This window comes from Micrasema longulum, unplaced genomic scaffold (assembly GCF_059751315.1).
Source record: "Micrasema longulum isolate JH-2025_06_02 unplaced genomic scaffold, ASM5975131v1 h1tg000177l, whole genome shotgun sequence".
Taxonomy (NCBI): domain Eukaryota; kingdom Metazoa; phylum Arthropoda; class Insecta; order Trichoptera; family Brachycentridae; genus Micrasema; species Micrasema longulum.
Window position 1 is genome coordinate 1,276,523 of NW_028277382.1, and position 14,303 is coordinate 1,290,825.

At 29.9% G+C, this 14,303-nt stretch overlaps 1 protein-coding gene across 8 annotated transcripts in view; it reads right to left on the bottom strand.

The window, feature by feature from the left end:
* sand (potassium two pore domain channel sandman) overlaps positions 1–14,303 on the bottom strand; it is a 185,972-nt gene that overhangs the window by 114,519 nt on the left and 57,150 nt on the right. For 5 of the 8 annotated variants that reach the window (XM_088242927.1, XM_088242926.1, XM_088242928.1 and 2 more), the window contains exon 3: positions 3,980–4,060. The exons of the other annotated variants lie outside the window; for them this stretch is intronic. The gene's annotated coding sequence lies outside the window, so the exon portion shown is untranslated. The remainder of the gene's footprint in view (positions 1–3,979; positions 4,061–14,303) is intronic. 8 annotated transcript variants of the gene reach the window in all.

Consider the following 14,303-nt stretch of genomic DNA (forward strand, 5'->3'; position numbering starts at 1 on the left):
TAATGAAGTCTGTTTATTGTTAAACTGTTTTGTATTATGTAACTTTATGATTCAAGAACAAAACATAGAATATGAATAAAATAACAATTATCAAAATAATACAGTTACATTCCCATTTTCCCCGAAAACTTTAAACAGAGCCTAATTTCATAGAGAAATAACTACATTAATTTAATATTTCGTTGTAAATACTTATGTTTTATAATGTCGGTTAAACGAGAGTTATTAATAAGATAAATTTATGTTAAATATTTTTAAAAAAACTTTTTTACCTACAAACTATTATAAAAATAATGAAAATACGAAAGGCGCAAAGCAAAATGAAGAGCTTTTTAAGAATACATGAATAATATTTAATTCGCCCACAAAAACATTTTTTTCTTTAAAATTATGACTTTGTTATTTATTAAAACTGTTTGAAAAACATTTTCTTAAAGCACGTTTAAAAAAAAAAGATTATTTATTAAAAAACTAGAGAAAAAATTTTCTTATAAAAATAAATATTTTAATTAGTGGGTTAAAAAACTAATATTTCTGTAATTATCAATAGATTGACATAATATTACTAGAAGCGGTTCACTATTCTTGTATTATTTTAGTTACTGAAAATATTTTGTTTTCAGAAAAAATTAATGAATTTAATAAATTTATTGTAGCTGCAACCCTAAGTCTCCATATTGTACAAAGTCACTAAAGCTTACAGTCCCGTGCGCTACAAGTTGTGTGAATGCATTTGTAGGGGAAATGCTTACAGCCTGCGCCTTACATAGCGAGAACGGGACCCTTTCATACCGTTACTACAATACATGGCTATTATTGTGATTTACCATAATCACCCTTAGCGACAAAGACGTTATCTCTAAAAGAGTAGTCGGTTGCAGTTATTTTAATAATTGAATTATTATTTTCACAAAAAATAAAACGGTAATTTAGGTTATACATAAATTAAAAGTATTTTTTACTTCAAAAAACAGCATAAAATTTATAAATAAATAGGTTTAAAAAATAGATCATATCAAATACCGAGTTAAAGTTTTTCACAAGTAATACACAAATTTATTAGATATAAAATATAATACAAGAAACGATTTTATCCAAGCGTTTTTTAAGTGTTTTGGGTGAGTGTCCACGTTTCAACGCCGTAAAAAAGTACTGAGAATACTTTACATTGTACAATGCGCATTATTTGTTTAAATAAAAAAAACAGTTTTGCCGAGAAATATCAAAAAAATAGTTTTTCTACTAAAATCAACCTTATATTTTCCAAATGTATTTTTGTAATTACTTAAGACAATATATATATAAAATATAGTAAATGCGCAATGCAGAAAACATTTATTTTTCATGTTTAATTTATCAAGCGTGGCGTAATAAGGTTCCTCTCTTTGACCCCCATTAATTGCAAGAAGGATGTATTCTGACATATTCGGTAATTCAACTACCTGGGGATAACGGTAATGCGATGGAAATGTGTTGGATCAGGGATCAGGAAATCCCTTACATTAAGTTATGATGGGGTTGTGGAAATAAGCCTTAATGGTGATCTATAACGGGGATTTTAATTTATTGCAGTCCGCGTGGAAAACAAAATTTAGTTTTCTTTTGAGGCGACCCACAGGAAAAAAGATTCACGTTTGGATTGTTTATAATCGTCATCATCCATTTCCTCTATGCACCTAATGGTGCATAGGGGACTGCTATTGGTATCTTAATCATTTTGTTACGTGAAGGGAGGATGATCAATCTTGCGCTTTTAAATATTATTTAGCTACTTTTGATTACTTTTTTTGTTTTCTATTTTTTATTATTTGTTTATGTAATATTTCAAGTGTAATTTTTATTTTTTTATTATTTTTCTGCTTTTACTTTTAGTATTGTTATCTATGGTAATAAAAAAGGTTTAAGTCAACTGAATATAACTTCAAGATAAATATATTCGATAAAACCTTGCATATTTCAAAAGCAATGAACAAATTATTTGCAATTATAAAAAAAGGAAAAAACTTGCGCTTCAGGTACCAGTCCAGGGACTATCAAATATTCTAGTGTAAAAACACCTTTTCAAATAAATACTTCATGTCAACCATGTCGGAAATCGAGCTCGAGACCTCTTGCTTGGTAGGCAAACGCTCTGTCGTAACGTAAACGTAAATTTTCTGTCTCCGTTGTTATTTTAATTATTAATTTATATTTCTTCTGAATTAATAGAGTTCGCGTTCATTTTGTCAAACTCTATTTGAGTAAGGAACTTTATATTAATTCAAACACTTATTCAAGTCTGCGTAAAAAAATGTTTATTTGTGCATATTTCTCCATGAACGCAACAAATAAATAAGCCATGCATTCAAATCATCATCATATTTTTTTGATGCATCACGACCTACCTATTTGTAGCATTCTTAGAAGAAAATAAAACTAAAACGTGTTTTAGTGGTCAAGTAGAAATTCTTGATTTTGAAGTTACCTGGAAACAGTAATTTCCCCATGGTATTAGGTTTTGATCTTTGAGATAAATAGTTTTATACGATAAATCATCTAAACAACAAAAAATCGTGATTTTTTTATTAGTTTTGTGTGCATTTTCCAAAGCAATGCATTCAAACATGTTGAAGGCAATATCTCGATTTTATTGCTAGCGACCATTTCAGAGCTGTGTGAATCTGACAAAATGGCTAAGGATTAAGTTTAACTATGCCGATGTATCACTATGTCGATATATGCATTAGTCTCATACATAACTTCCCGAATCGAGCTCTTGATTTATCGTTCTACTTTATCCCTATATTTTCGTTCGTTTTCCATTCCAACGCACTAAGCATTCGAATTATTTTGGTACCCGTACATAACGTAAATTAATAAAATTTAATAAAATTTTACAATTTTATACAATTAAATATATTTTTGTTATTTTATTAGGTTAACCTTTTCTTTTATTTCGTTCTTATTTTATTTACATTTTTTCGATCTTAATTTTAATAGGTACTTTTAATTTTCTCATTATTTTTTTTTCCTGTAGACGTGAAATTTTTGATTTACTTTGTTTTATTTTTTATCTCGATTTGATTAAATTTATGAGCACACACTATTTATTTATGTATTTTTTTTTTATATATTTAAAATATATTCAAGTAAATTGCTCTTCTTTTATTTTAATTGTATTATTTTACTCTACTTTCGTACTTAAAAAAAATAAAAAATAATTAAAGACTATTTTTATCTGGTTTTGTTGAGTTTTTTTTCTTCTTAATAATATTTTTCAAAGCATCAAAACAAAATTATATTTTTTTATAATTTTATTCGTATACAGTATTAAGTCGTACTCTTTTTATTTGATTATGAATTAAAACTTATGTCTGAGCACCCGATGACAAACTATTAATGAATAGCAAATTACAACAGGGATGGAGAATACCTTTTATAAGGGAATATGGAAGTCTAGGCATTTAAAATGCTTATGACCTAAGATTGTAATTTGTTAACCCTCATGACTCCCGAGGGGGTGAAATCCAGTCTTTTGTCCAAACATTTGGACAAAATGAAATATTATATTAATGAATAGTTTATCGGGACAAAATATATTTTAATACTTTGTTATCTTAATAATGTACAAATATTGTAATTATTTGTATATTTTATTGAATAAAGACCATGAAAAAATATAAATTATAAGACAACCATTCTGTTAGTATTTATTTTAAAAATTGTAATTACTACTTTGATTTTTAGTGAAACGTAGACCGGTTTTGGGGTTACTAACTCATTATCATGACTTTTACTAACTCACCATCATGACTTTTACTAACTAAGCATTACTTGAGTTTTTCTTTGCAATACAAAACGTTAAAATAAAACGAATGAACAAATCATGAAAGAAATGTAGCGAGAAAGATATTTTTAAAACTTTTTGTGCTCATTTTTTAATTTTAAAAAAATGGACATAATTCTTATAAGCGCTCATATTAAAAGTTAAGTTACTTACGAAAAAAATATGTGTAGCTTTAGAAGTTATCCTGAAGCGATTTCCTTTTTTATTCTCTCACAATATGCTGTTTCGATCGATCTGCGGAAAAAACAGAAATGTTTGTTATTTAATTTATAGAAAAAAATTGAAAAGTTTATAAATTAGTTAAATTTGAGTTCAAAAACCCTGACAGTACGCAAGACGAATCCTAACATCTTCAACGAACTACTACAAACTGTTTTGATCTGATCATGAAATGTCAGGAATCTCACAAAAGTGATTCCCAGATCTAACCTTTGAAGCCCGCATAAGATTCTGGTCATTTATTCTAAACGGAAAAAGAGTCTCACATTTTAGGTATCAGTTCAGAAAATATGAAAACACCCTTTAAAATAAATATTACATATCAACGATGTCGGAAATTGAACCCGAGACCTCTTGCATCAATCCATAAAATAAACAATAATGATACAAAAAATATTTCAGCAATTATATTTAAGCAACAAAAATCACGTTTTTTAGTATTCATAGTCTTTATTCAATAAAATATACACATTATTACAATATTAATACATTATAACGAAATGTGTTAATGTGTGTGTTCAAAAGACTAAGTTTTTACGCCCAGCTAAATACGATTAAAATGGTTTATTTTCCATTTGTACAGTCATCGTTTTCCTATGGAATAATTAAATGGGGGGAACTTACAACAATCATATTATACCATTAGAAACTGTTCAAAAATTTATATTAAAAACTATGCTTCGCAAAACTCGCACTTTTCCCTCTTTCCAATTGTTCCAAGAAGCTAAACTTTTAGATCTAATACAAATATATTGTTTTCAACGTTTAAAATATATATTTAAAAATCAAAATTTATTTACAAGCAATTCAAATGGTCAAAAGTCAAAGAAGGAATCGTGTGTTAGAAATACCACATTGTAAAACGAGGCTCGCACAGAGACATGCATATTTTATAGGCTCAAAAATTTTTAATTATTTTTTTTTCTGATATTATTTCATTGACTCCAAACTTTCAAAATGTTCCTTCTTTTAAAAAACATGCACTATCCTAGATTCAAACTAAAAATATGAACTCTTTTTTTTGTGATTTATTTTGTTGCCCTTTAATAATAAGGAATATTTTTGTGTTTTTTTAAATATTTTTTATTTCCTTTTTTCATTACTATAGAAAAATACCATATTATCTTTTACATAATATTTTTTTTTTTTTTATGTTACGCAAAAATATTATAACTGTCCATTATTTATTAAAGGAGCAAAAATTCATTAACATTTTCTTGTATACCCACAAGCAGGCCATGCCTTTGTGGGATTTTTTGTTTACTTTTTTTACTATTAATATGTATTTCATTGCTATGTAATTATGCTTTATTTTTTTAATACTCTGTTTTATCACTTATGTTTATTGTAAAACGACAAAAAAATGAATTGAAAAAATTAAATTAAATAAAAAAACTAAATATAAAATGTATTTTGCCCCGATAAACTATTTAATAATAGTTTGTCATCAAAAGTACATATATTACACAAAATAGTAGCGCGTCCCAAAATCCATTACACCAAATTCTCTGTGTTGAGTTGGAATACAATGTAATTGAAAGTTACAACATTTTTATGTATATTTTTTTAAAAAATGATGATGATAATGATAAGTTAGTTTTAGCTTAGTTTAAATCGTTAAGTTTACTAAACATTTAGCGCGCCTCATTTCATTTAAAAAAATGTAACTCGCGTGGAATTATGTATGTAAAAATTGATCAACGATTTTGAAATCCGTACAATTTATTCCAAATTTACCGATGTGTAATGATCATGTGAGTTTTATTTCCTTCAGTCGTAAAATTAACCGTGTGAAACGGTCCAAATGACATCGTGTTAAATAATGATTCCAATAAATTCCACTGGAATTTTTTCTCATATTACATTTCCAATATAGAACAAACGCGCGGGGGCTTACATTTTCAAATAATATTTTTTTTCAAACGCACGCAAGATTTAAATGTGATATTTGATAAGTTTACGGCATAATAATTCTCAATATCACGTATCAGTTCTGCAAATTTTTAGTCTTTTGTATTTATAAAGAATTTTATTAGTGAGGTGTAAAAGGTTTTTTTTTAATCGGAAGTGACTTTTCCCACTGAATGGTACACTAATCGCAGCGTATCTTGATTTAATTTTTTTAGTTACATGCTGGTAATATCAGTCGTTCGCTTCAGGTACCAGTCCAGGAACTATGAAATATTCTGGTTCGAAAACACCTTTTGGAATAAATATTTTATATCAACCATGTCGGTAATCGAACCCGAGACCTCTTGCTTGGTAGGCAAACGCGCTGACCAACCATAGTGACGTTAAAAATATGTAAACCTTTATTATACAATATAGAAAAACTCCCTCGAGTCACTATGTGGTAACCTGAGGTTAGGAAACGATGTCCTGATAATCTCTGTCCCTGTTTATCTCATTAAAATTATATATATCTTGCTGAGTAATCTAATTAGATTACAAATCTTTCCCTCAAATGAATGTTTTACATATTTGTCTCTAGATACTCGATAATTTATCATTTTTGGAAATTCGGATGGACAAAATGTTTTATTTAAAATTATCTTTTTCTTCTTTCGGTGCCTTCTCGAGTCTCCCCAACGTTGGCGACCACTGCAGCAAAATCATTTTCGTTCTGCGCTACTCTTATATTTTGCATCCAGGACGACTGCTTATTGATGTACTCGCCGTATTGATTCCCGGGAAAAGATGAGCAGAGTGGTTTTCCGTTGCCTTCTTTGGTGAAATTTTATATCGGGGTTACCTTCGATTAGATGTTTGGTTCTGGTTTGGGGGCGCCAGAAACTCGCCTTTTATCGTCTCGTTATTTGCTGCAATCATACCGCTATGCGTGTGATCCCATTGCTCAGATTTCGCGATGTGAACGGTAACGAATTTTGACCAATCAGTAGTGCTGCCGGAAGAATGCAACTGGGCGTTTGTAGCGTCTAATAAAACTATATTGTATGGATGGGTGCGCGTGAATTGATTTAAGGTTAAATAAGAAAGATGGATAACAATTAAAGTTATTTACTGAGTAGATACACACGAATTACATCCTTAAAGTTTTGTACAGAAGGAATTTACAAAAGTGAACCCTGGCGAGGAGCTGATGGACGGGCGACACGAAATGCCAAGATGAAATATGAATGTTCCAAAGCACGACGTTTAATAACTTGTCCGAGCTGACGTTGCATCGGATTACGCGTTGCAGGCCAAATCAATGCTCGGCTCTGCCAACTTCACGGCTTATTGGTGATGCCCTTTACAATATAATAAACCTAAATATGTGATACAATGTGTTCCCTATATGTGAAGGTTTATTTAAAGGTAATAAAAAAATCTGTTGTTATATTCATACTAGTTGCTATGATTGTCATTAATTAAATGCAGTTTGCAACCCCGGTTACGTCACAGTAACGGACGCTGGCGGATTTATAATTTAAAACCAATTTAAATGGATATGTCAAAAGTAGTAATAAGCGGCGTTCATGCGTGAGAAGATGTATAAATGTAGACAGAGTGAAGTGTTGTTTTATCATCTGCCTATCCCTACGGGGAAACGGCGTGATGGTTAGTTTATTTTTAAAGTGGATTTCACGATTCTAGTTTATTTTATATTTTATTTAATTGTATAATTACACCTCATTAAAAATGAAGATACATACAAAGAAATACACCTAATAAATACAAAAACCTCATCAAGCCACTTTTTGTGGCTTGTTGGTGAAGTTTACCGAATAGTATATAAATATTATTACTACTATAAAATGAATATATTTACATAAACAACAACAATCAAATAAGGAGCATTAGTTAAACTGTATCCACTTAATCAAAAAATTATAAAAAAATAATTAGAATAACAAATATATCAAGGAAAATATATTTAAGTAAAAACCAAATTTTAACACATTATTTATTAAACATTCATATAAAAATTCAAGATTAAGAAGCCAATTTCAATTTTTTTTCTTATGACATATAAACGACGACTTGACTACGGGGATGTATGTTATCCAGATGCTAACTCTGAATTGCTAGATAAGTTAGAACGATTGCAGAATATTTGAATTCGTTATATCTTTAATTTTCGCAAATTTGACCACATAACCGAGTATCGCACGCAACAACACTGGCTCAGTATCAGGCATAGAAGAAACATTCACATTCTATCACTTCTTCACAATATTTTGAATAATCCCACTTCGCTTGTTTATCTGAGAGAGCTCATCCAACCTCTTTCACAACACGGACTATCTCTTCGTTCTAGTAACGAGAGAACCCTTTTAATACCCTGTCATTACTCTAATTTTCTTGCCTCCTCTTTCACAGTAGTAGCCTCTCGACTGTGGAATAATCAACCCACTAATGTTAGAGACGCCCTATCTTTATTTACATTTAAGTCAAAATTGAAATGTCACTATCGAAATATTTAAATTGTTCCTCTATCCTTCTTTTTTCCTTCCTATCCCCTCTCCTCTCTTCATAGTATAGTGTTATTTTTTTAAAAAATATATATGTTTTTGTTATCCTTGCTTTTAATTTGTGTATAAAATTGTAAGATTCAATATGTCCATGTATTTATAATTTTCTCAAACTGAACGGTTTGGGTAGGTAGGAAGAAATCGCCTAAGGGAATATGCCCGCCCTTATTTGTATATATATTGTATATGTATATAAAATGTCAAATAAATAAACAAATAAATAAAATGATGCAAACCACACAATTCCTTGAACTTGCAGCGTTTTGTAACAATACCAGTGACATTTCGAGACATTTGTTTTTCTTTGTGCTCCACAATATTACGTTATTTGCAGATTTTACGCTAGGTAAGTGCTTTTAAATTAATTTATTTTGTTATTTTCTGTATGTATAATGCATTTACTACATTATTTATTGTTGTAAATATTATAAAACCATAATTACATTTTATCAGTTTTATATTTTGTGATTATTTGTCAGGTTAGTTTATAACTAATATCTTTATGATTTCGCTCAAAAATCATTTTTACTAGAACCAAGTACATCATTATTTCTGTTTGTGCGGGCAGAAAAAGAATACAGCCCTAAATGTGAAAAAGAACTGTTACATTTCATAGGCAATTTAAAAAACAATGCACTTAAATTAGGTCTTAATTTCTTAGCGTCCATATGCTCTGTAGCTGCAAGATATGATGTAATCTAGGTATAACTTATTATTGAAATCGATCATTCTTGGAAATATCGAACTAGGATCCAAACTCAACAAAATTTAGGGATTTTTTTTTATTGTACTGTGCCTTTGAGATGATAATTGCGATAATGACACTTTACGAATAATTGTTTAACGGTATTTATGTATCAGATCTTTGATCAAGTCAATTGCATTTCCACGGAACAACAACCCGGAATAATAATTGTATTTTTTTCTTTAGGTGGTTCTAATACCGGTGCCTCCACCCCTATCATGGCACCTGCTGCCGAGAAGTGTTACAAGGGTGAGTGTGCCAGTACAAGATGTGATTGATGTGTAATTTATCTGTGATTCTGCCCCAACCCGCATCCTGACAACCACATCGGCTATATCCCCGCAACATCCCACCAGACGGGGTTGCGGATGGCGTTGGCGTTAGCGGTGGTAAATCACCCCCCACGCCATTTTGGGAATTAACTGCCAAATTTGGTAAGGAACTAATTATTTCAATATATTAAACTAACTAAAATTCTCGTTCAAAAAACGAAAGTCCTGCTTGAGAAATCTAACATCGTGATCGGACATCGCATGTAATTTTATTTTTTAAGAAGTTACCATGTTAGAAAAAAGGGAACGGCATTGAGGTAGTTAGAAATGTGAAAATCAGACCTTTGATCCGTGAGTCCACAAAACCACCACGGGACCACAACCTGATTTAAATCGGAAGTTTCTTACCAACATGTTCGAAACATTGGTCGAAAAGTTAAGAAGTTTTTTGGTTCGTCAATAATCTCGATTGATAAAGTTTAATTGATGTTTCTAAGGAATCACTAAAGCAATCAACAATGAACCCTCTAATAAATGTTTAAAAATTATTATTTTAAGTGATGCTTCGATATCCCCCCACTTTTCCATCTAAGACATTGTTTTAATTCATGAAAGTACATACTAGATATTAGACAAATTTTTTTTTAAAAGTCAGTGACACATTTTTGATCACGCGGTTACATGAATAGATCCCAGTCGAATGATCGTACGAGGTTTACCTGTAATTTGAATTATTTAATACCAAAAACACGTGCTTCTTTTGTTGAGGAATTTCTCTTTTAAGGCTCCAAGAGTGTTCAATGTCCTGGATGAATCCAACTCCAAAATGAAAACCGTTTTCAGAAGAAGTGTACAAGTTTGGATTTTGTCTAAGGGAAGAGACAATCACAGGAGACTGCTGCATGATATTCCGTAAATTTATTTACTATTTAGCGTGTTGTCTAGATGTTTATGAAAATATGTTTGTGTAATAATTTTTAATATTCCTTTTTGCTATTATTCAATAATGTACATGCTTCCACTTTCCATTATGTTGTATTTCAACTCAACACAGGGCTCTTGGCTTGATAAGGTAAGGTATACGTAATTATTATATTTTTGTTAAATATATTTATTTGTACTCACGTGAATAAAACAAAATAGATTAAGTTTTTCTACTGACATTTTTTGGTGAAACTGAATTTTCATTATAATAATAAAAATACGAATATAGATTTAAATTTATTTCAACAGAGAGGGATTTTTTTTTTTGAGAATGGAAACTAAAACAGCCAATAACAGGTCATAAGCCCTGTAAATGCCTAGACGTCCGTATTCCCTTGTCAAAAATATATTCCCTCTCTGTTGAAATAAATTTAAACACGAATAACTCCCTAGGCAGAAAATCCAGACAGTCTGCAAGCATTTGGACACACTAAAACATTCTTGAATACGTATATCGTTTTATTCCACTTTTATTGATAATTTTGTATGACTTTCGAAGGATTTACCAACCAGCAGCCCCTGTTATAGTTTTAATAAAATTCAAAAACATATAATTCATTTACATTTTTATAATAAGACTACGTAAAATTATTCAATTTACATCTGATTTCATTATAAACATTCAAACAGAATTTTAATTTGAACAATTTTTGTTACTTAATACCTATGTACATTATTTTAATTTAAACTCTTGTATTCTCATAATTATATTTATTTATTTATTTATTCACACTCTTTATCAAAATACAATTCCATGTTCACTTTGCCCAGCTAACAAGGGTACATACCCCGTTCCAAGATAGGCAATTACATTTTAATATATTATAATAGTTATCAAATTAATAGAGAGCACAGACAAACAAAATATAAACTTATTCGGATACACATTTTGATTCATATACATACAGACATACACATATATACACACATATATACACACATACATATAAATATACACATATATACACATGTACATACACACACACGTACATACACCAATGTGCATACACATACATACATTCATAAAAACATAGACAATTTAATTATGCGAAACTTCATGGTTGTCATCTATAAATATATATTTTTTTAATTATTCCTTATTTTTTATATTTTATTTTTGACATCCAGTAAGATTCTCCAATCCGTGGCATGCATCAACTTTTCTGACTCCCTACGACCAATGTCACGAAAGAGCGAGGTCAACACCTTAACTTGACAACACTCCCGTCTTTCCACGATTCTGGCAAAAGGTTATGGACCTTTTTGCCTTTATAAAATCATGATTTACAACCCCTGCTTGCACTTGTATATAACATAGAAATTTGTTTAGTCTCCCACCAGTCTGACAATGACGGTCACAATAAAACTCGGTATCTGCTAAAAATAATAAATAAAAGTGGATTAAAACTTTACACCTATGTATTTTTTATATTATAAATATTTTTTAAAAATGTAAAACATCACGGTGCGAAATTTTGTCGCGTCGGTAATTACCGACCATTGTCGTGCCATTGTGATTGAACTGCAGGCGACAACGGCGCTCAGCATTGGGCAAGACCAAAGTTGTTAACCCAAGTCAACGAGGAACTTCAGCCCTACGGAAAATTGGATACGAAAATGTTTTCTTGCGCGGGGTAAAAATTAGAGCACTAAATTGTAGTGCAAAGTTTCTAGAAAATGATAAATAATAAAAAAATATTTTAATAAAAACGCACTACTTTGAATGACTTCTGGACCAATGGGAAGAACTAAATGAGAATAAGCGGAAATGAACCTCTGACGTTACATGCGGAGTTATTTTAGAAATACAAAACTTTAAAAAATCGAAGCGCTAATAAAAAATAAAAAATATTTTTTTTACTTAGTTTAATAATATTCAAATAACAAAAAATTAAAAAACCACTGAACTTCCTCATTGAAAATTAGTCGCGAACCTCATTATTACTGTTAAATGCTTTTAATCGAATTTACACCTCTCAGACTAATTGATTAATTACGGAATTTCTTCAACCGCGTGAATTTTGTTACATTGAATCATCTTCACAAATAATATAAACATATCAATTCAGAGTGATACAACAATTTTAGAGGAATGTGGATAACCTCATTTAACCCATATACATGAATATACATAATAAGGCACAATGTACATATATTTTATTCAACATCTTTGTTGACTCCTATTATCGACACATGAATAATTAAATTTTGCTCGTTCATAATACACGTGTGAACGTATTTGCAATATAACTTTCATCATGATTATAATTTCTCTATCCGCGCCCACAAGTACCTTAGATACTTATTATTATTATATTGTATTACATGCACAAAATTATAATTTATACAAAGTGATTTGACTGCCTAATTAGGGTTATTTACCTCGTTCTAAGACAGTCAAAAAAATATTTTAAAAAATAGTCAATATATAGAAACAGTTACAAAGATAGAGGACAAAGTGAAAAACAATGTGAAAAATGGAGTTAAAACATGGAAAAAAATGTAGTAAAGTCATAGTAAAAACGAAGTCATAAATGTAGTGAAAACACAGTAAAAAACGTTAAAAATATATAAATATGTTTATAAAAATATTTTAAAACTCAGTAAAATGCAAAATAAAAACAGAATACATGGTATGAAACACATTTAAAGTCATTGTAAAAAAAAATTAATGCACATGTAAAGCGGAAAGCGTATTTAAAAAAACATAGCAAAAAGGGAAAAAAAACGTATAAAAAAAATAAAGTAAAAGAAGTAATTAAAAAAAATACATTGTAAAAACAAATTAAAAGTCATAAGGATCTTAAAAAATTAGATCAGTAAAAAACTAAAACTATAAATTAACAATTCAAATTAAAACATGTGTTGGCAATCTAACAGCCACCATCAACCCCTCAGACTCTCTGCGACCAATTTTTCTGAGGAAATACTGTATATAAAAATACTGTAGAGGAAATACTGTATATATATAAAATACTGTATTAGAACTTCAATTGCAGTGCATCGAGATTATTTTTGTTACATGGAAGGTAAGGTTATCAGTCCTGCACCTCAGTTGCCAGTCCAGGAACATTGAAATATTGCAATGTATAATGTTTCACATCCACCCGTTTAGAAATTGAAGCCAGGACCTCAAGAATGTTAAGCAAACGCGCCAACCGCTAAACTGGGTGGACCTATCTCCACTTAATTTCCGTTTCCTGGATTTTTACCCCAAAGTCACCCATCGGGTCAACTACGCGCGTCCAGGGTACTCGTTCTATTTCACACATATTTATTTAAAAATAGAGGAAAATAACATGTAATATTGATATAAACGTGATAGGTGATAGAGAGTATTTTCGAAAAAGGAATATGAATGAACAAACTATGGGCGTTTACAGTGCTAGTAATATGTCATCAATAGGTTTGTTATCACGTTAAAACATTCGTGTTCTTTAATTCTTCCATTGAACATAAAAAAAAATATACTTTATTCGTAAGACATTAAGAAATGTATTTAAAATGACGCAATCAATATCACCATTAAATTTTGATGTTGTTCGACGTCATTATTTTGGTGGTATTTTGCAATTATATGGGAATTTAAATTTTTGATCATAAAATAAATATAGAATTTTCACGGACTAGGAATAACTTTGAATATTAATAGCAGATTTTTACTATTTTAATCACTTTAATTATTAATGAATAAAAAACTAGTTTTCGTTAAAGATGTTAAAAATGAGCACATACAAAATGCCTCGTAGTTGGCGTCACGTCACTTTGAAGTCACACTTCAT